This window comes from Oncorhynchus keta, unplaced genomic scaffold (genome assembly GCF_023373465.1).
Source record: "Oncorhynchus keta strain PuntledgeMale-10-30-2019 unplaced genomic scaffold, Oket_V2 Un_contig_2459_pilon_pilon, whole genome shotgun sequence".
Taxonomy (NCBI): Eukaryota; Metazoa; Chordata; class Actinopteri; order Salmoniformes; family Salmonidae; genus Oncorhynchus; species Oncorhynchus keta.
This window is the reverse complement of record NW_026284001.1, coordinates 32,501-38,254: the sequence shown is the minus strand read 5'-3', so window position 1 is coordinate 38,254 and position 5,754 is coordinate 32,501. Positions and strand designations below refer to the sequence as shown.

At 48.6% G+C, this 5,754-nt stretch overlaps 1 long non-coding RNA gene across 1 annotated transcript in view; it reads left to right on the top strand.

Moving 5' to 3' along the window:
- The first annotated feature begins 3,136 nt into the window (after nt 1-3,136).
- Nucleotides 3,137-5,754, top strand: part of LOC127922103 (uncharacterized) — a 2,942-nt gene continuing 324 nt past the window's right edge. Inside the window, exons 1-3 of the long non-coding RNA XR_008110418.1 lie at nt 3,137-3,183; nt 3,367-3,554; nt 4,568-4,661. This is a non-coding gene — a long non-coding RNA (uncharacterized LOC127922103). The remainder of the gene's footprint in view (nt 3,184-3,366; nt 3,555-4,567; nt 4,662-5,754) is intronic.

Below are 5,754 nucleotides of genomic sequence, written 5' to 3'. Positions count from 1 at the left end.
GATACAACAGAAGAAGAACTGAGACCAGAACCACTACTACACAGATACAACAGAAGAAGAACTGAGACCAGAACCACTACTACACAGATACAACAGAACTGAGATCAGAACCACTACTACACAGATACAACAGAAGAAGAACTGAGACCAGAACCACTACTACACAGATACAACAGAACCACTACTACAAAGATACAACACAAGAAGAACTGAGACCAGAACCACTACTACACAGATACAACAGAAGAACAACTGAGACCAGAACCACTACTACACAGATACAACAGAACCACTACTACACAGATACAACAGAAGAAGAACTGAGACCAGAACCACTACTACACAGATACAACAGAAGAAGAACTGAGACCAGAACCACTACTACACAGATACAACAGAACCACTACTACACAGATACAACAGAAGAAGAACTGAGATCAGAACCACTACTACACAGATACAACAGAAGAAGAACTGAGACCAGAACCACTACTACACAGATACAACAGAAGAAGAACTGAGACCAGAACCACTACTACACAGATACAACAGAAGAAGAACTGAGACCAGAACCACTACTACACAGATACAACAGAACCACTACTACACAGATACAACAGAAGAAGAACTGAGATCAGGACCACTACTACACAGATACAACAGAACCATCCAGGTATGCTCAGTGTAGAAGCCTGAGAGGCCTGTGGTCCGATTGGACAGTGAGTGATTACCCTAAGGCCTCTGGGTAATGTAGTAATCACAGGCAGAGGGAGTCCCAGAAGGATAGCTGCTAGAACATTTTTCAGCCCTAATCGTCAGGGAAGAGTGGGATGGGAGGGAGGAGAGGGGAGAAGGGAAGAGAGGGAGAAGGAAAGAGAGGGGGAGAGGAGGGAGAGGGAAAGAGAGGGAAGAAGAAAGAGAGGGGAGAAGGGAAGAGAGGGGAGAGGGGGAGAGGGAAAGAGAGGGAAGAGAGGAGAGAGGGGAAGAGAGGGAGAGGGGGAGAGGGGAGAGGGAGAGGGGAAGAGAGGGAAAGAGGGGGAGAGGGGAAGAGAGGGGGAGAGGGGAAGAGAGGGGAGAGGGGGAGAGGAGAAGAGGGAAGAGGGGAGAGAGGGAAGAGAGGAGAGGGGAGAGGGGGAGAGGGAAGAGAGAGGGGAGAGGGGAAGAGAGGGAAAGAGGGAGAGAGGGGAAGAGAGGGGAGAGGGGGAGAGGGAAGAGAGAGGGGAGAGGGAGAGGGAGAGGGGGAGAGGGGAGTGGGGAAGAGAGGGAAAGAGGGGGGAGAGGGGAAGAGAGGGGAGAGGGGAAGAGAGGGAAAGAGGGGGGAGAGGGGGGAGAGGGGAAGAGAGGGGAGAGGGGAAGAGAGGGAGAATCTGGGGCAGGCTAGAGGCATATTACATTTTGAGTATTATAGAGGATTATGGGGAATCTTCCTTTTTATGGCATCGTCAGCACTTATTACATTTCCTTCTTTACTTCCCCCCAAATGCTGGAGTATCAGACTGGAACAGAATGATTCCTACTAACTGACTGGTGTCAGACTAAATTATTCCAGTAACATATTAACAATGTACAGGGATACTGGAGTGATGGAGGTAGATATGTATAGGGGTAAGGAGACAGGGATACTGGAGTGATGGAGGTAGATATGTATAGGGGGAAGGAGACAGGGATACTGGAGTGATGGAGGTAGATATGTATAGGGGGAAGGAGGCAGGGATACTGGAGTGATGGAGGTAGATATGTATAGGGGGAAGGAGACAGGGATACTGGAGTGATGGAGGTAGATATGTATAGGGGGAAGGAGACAGGGATACTGGAGTGATGGAGGTAGATATGTATAGGGGGAAGGTGACAGGGATACTGGAGTGATGGAGGTAGATATGTATAGGGGGAAGGAGACAGGGATACTGGAGTGATGGAGGTAGATATGTATAGGGGGAAGGAGGCAGGGATACTGGAGTGATGGAGGTAGATATGTATAGGGGGAATGAGACAGGGATACTGGAGTGATGGAGGTAGATATGTATAGGGGTAAGGAGACAGGGATACTAGAGTGATGGAGGTAGATATGTATAGGGGGAATGAGACAGGGATACTAGAGTGATGGAGGTAGATATGTATAGGGGGAATGAGACAGGGATACTGGAGTGATGGAGGTAGATATGTATAGGGGGAAGGAGACAGGGATACTGGAGTGATGGAGGTAGATATGTATAGGGGGAAGGGGATACTGGAGTGATGGAGGTAGATATGTATAGGGGAAGGGACAGGGATACTGGTGTGATGGAGGTAGATATGTATAGGGGAAGGAGACAGGGATACTCAGTGATGGAGGTAGATATGTATAGGGGAAGGAGACAGGGATACTGGAGTGATGGAGGTAGATATGTATAGGGGAAGGGACAGGGATACTGGAGTGATGGAGGTAGATATGTATAGGGGAAGGGATACTGGAGTGATGGAGGTAGATATGTATAGGGGAAGGGGACAGGGATACTGGTGTGATGGAGGTAGATATGTATAGGGGAAGGAGACAGGGATACTGGAGTGATGGAGGTAGATATGTATAGGGGAAGGGGACAGGGATACTGGTGTGATGGAGGTAGATATGTATAGGGGAAGGAGACAGGGATACTAGAGTGATGGAGGTAGATATGTATAGGGGGAAGGTGACTATATACAGGGTCAGTACCATATTAACAATGTACAGGGATACTGGAGTGATGGAGGTAGATATGTATAGGGGGAAGGAGACAGGGATACTGGAGTGATGGAGGTAGATATGTATAGGGGGAAGGGGACAGGGATACTAGAGTGATGGAGGTAGATATGTATAGGGGGAAGGGGATACTGGAGTGATGGAGGTAGATATGTATAGGGGGAAGGGGACAGGGATACTGGTGTGATGGAGGTAGATATGTATAGGGGGAAGGAGACAGGGATACTCGAGTGATGGAGGTAGATATGTATAGGGGGAAGGAGACAGGGATACTGGAGTGATGGAGGTAGATATGTATAGGGGGAAGGAGACAGGGATACTGGAGTGATGGAGGTAGATATGTATAGGGGGAAGGGATACTGGAGTGATGGAGGTAGATATGTATAGGGGGAAGGGGACAGGGATACTGGTGTGATGGAGGTAGATATGTATAGGGGGAAGGAGACAGGGATACTAGAGTGATGGAGGTAGATATGTATAGGGAAGGAGACAGGGATACTGGAGTGATGGAGGTAGATATGTATAGGGGAAGGAGACAGGGATACTAGAGTGATGGAGGTAGATATGTATAGGGGAAGGAGACAGGGATACTGGAGTGGTGGAGGTAGATATGTATAGGGGAAGGGGACAGGGATACTGGTGTGATGGAGGTAGATATGTATAGGGGGAAGGAGACAGGGATACTAGAGTGATGGAGGTAGATATGTATAGGGGGAAGGAGACAGGGATACTGGAGTGATGGAGGTAGATATGTATAGGGGGAAGGAGACAGGGATACTAGAGTGATGGAGGTAGATATGTATAGGGGGAAGGAGACAGGGATACTGGGGTGATGGAGGTAGATATGTATAGGGGTAAGGGGATACTGGTGTGATGGAGGTAGATATGTATAGGGGGAAGGGGACAGGGATACTGGAGTGATGGAGGTAGATATGTATAGGGGGAAGGAGACAGGGATACTAGAGTGATGGAGGTAGATATGTATAGGGGGAAGGAGACAGGGATACTGGGGTTATGGAGGTAGATATGTATAGGGGTAAGGGGATACTGGAGTGATGGAGGTAGATATGTATAGGGGTAAGGTGACAGGGATACTGGAGTGATGGAGGTAGGTATGTATAGGGGGAAGGGGACAGGGATACTGGAGTGATGGAGGTAGATATGTATAGGGGGAAGGAGACAGGGATACTGGAGTGATGGAGGTAGATATGTATAGGGGGAAGGAGACAGGGATACTGGAGTGATGGAGGTAGATATGTATAGGGGTAAGGAGACAGGGATACTGGAGCGATGGAGGTAGATATGTATAGGGGTAAGGTGACAGGGATACTGGAGTGATGGAGGTAGATATGTATAGGGGTAAGGAGACAGGGATACTGGAGCGATGGAGGTAGATATGTATAGGGTAAGGTGACAGGGATACTGGAGTGATGGAGGTAGATATGTATAGGGGAAGGGACAGGGATACTGGAGCGATGGAGGTAGATATGTATAGGGTAAGGTGACAGGGATACTGGAGTGATGGAGGTAGATATGTATAGGGGTAAGGAGACAGGGATACTGGAGCGATGGAGGTAGATATGTATAGGGTAAGGTGACAGGGATACTGGAGCGATGGAGGTAGATATGTATAGGGGTAAGGTGACAGGATACTGGAGTGATGGAGGTAGATATGTATAGGGGAAGGAGACAGGATACTGGGTGATGGAGGTAGATATGTATAGGGGTAAGGAGACAGGGATACTGGAGCGATGGAGGTAGATATGTATAGGGGTAAGGTGACAGGGATACTGGAGTGATGGAGGTAGATATGTATAGGGGGAAGGGGACAGGGATACTGGAGCGATGGAGGTAGATATGTATAGGGGTAAGGTGACAGGGATACTGGAGTGATGGAGGTAGATATGTATAGGGGGAAGGAGACAGGGATACTGGAGTGATGGAGGTAGATATGTATCGGGGGAAGGAGACAGGGATACTGGAGTGATGGAGGTAGATATGTATAGGGGGAAGGGGATACTGGAGTGATGGAGGTAGATATGTATAGGGGGAAGGAGACAGGGATACTAGAGTGATGGAGGTAGATATGTATAGGGGGAAGGAGACAGGGATACTGGGGTTATGGAGGTAGATATGTATAGGGGTAAGGGGATACTGGAGTGATGGAGGTAGATATGTATAGGGGTAAGGTGACAGGGATACTGGAGTGATGGAGGTAGGTATGTATAGGGGGAAGGGGACAGGGATACTGGAGTGATGGAGGTAGATATGTATAGGGGGAAGGAGACAGGGATACTGGAGTGATGGAGGTAGATATGTATAGGGGGAAGGGGATACTGGAGCGATGGAGGTAGATATGTATAGGGGTAAGGTGACAGGGATACTGGAGTGATGGAGGTAGATATGTATAGGGGGAAGGGGACAGGGATACTGGAGCGATGGAGGTAGATATGTATAGGGGTAAGGTGACAGGGATACTGGAGTGATGGAGGTAGATATGTATAGGGGGAAGGGGACAGGGATACTGGAGCGATGGAGGTAGATATGTATAGGGGTAAGGTGACAGGGATACTGTAGTGATGGAGGTAGATATGTATAGGGGGAAGGAGACAGGGATACTGGAGTGATGGAGGTAGATATGTATAGGGGGAAGGAGACAGGGATACTGGTGTGATGGAGGTAGATATGTATAGGGGGAAGGGGACAGGGATACTGGTGTGATGGAGGTAGATATGTATAGGGGGAAGGGGACAGGGATACTGGAGTGATGGAGGTAGATATGTATAGGGGAAGGGACAGGGATACTGGTGTGATGGAGGTAGATATGTATAGGGGGGAAGGGGACAGGGATACTGGAGTGATGGAGGTAGATATGTATAGGGGAATGAGATACTGGAGTGATGGAGGTAGATATGTATAGGGGAAGGAGACAGGGATACTGGAGTGATGGAGGTAGATATGTATAGGGGAAGGGGACAGGGATACTGGAGTGATGGAGGTAGATATGTATAGGGGGAAGGGACAGGGATACTGGAGTG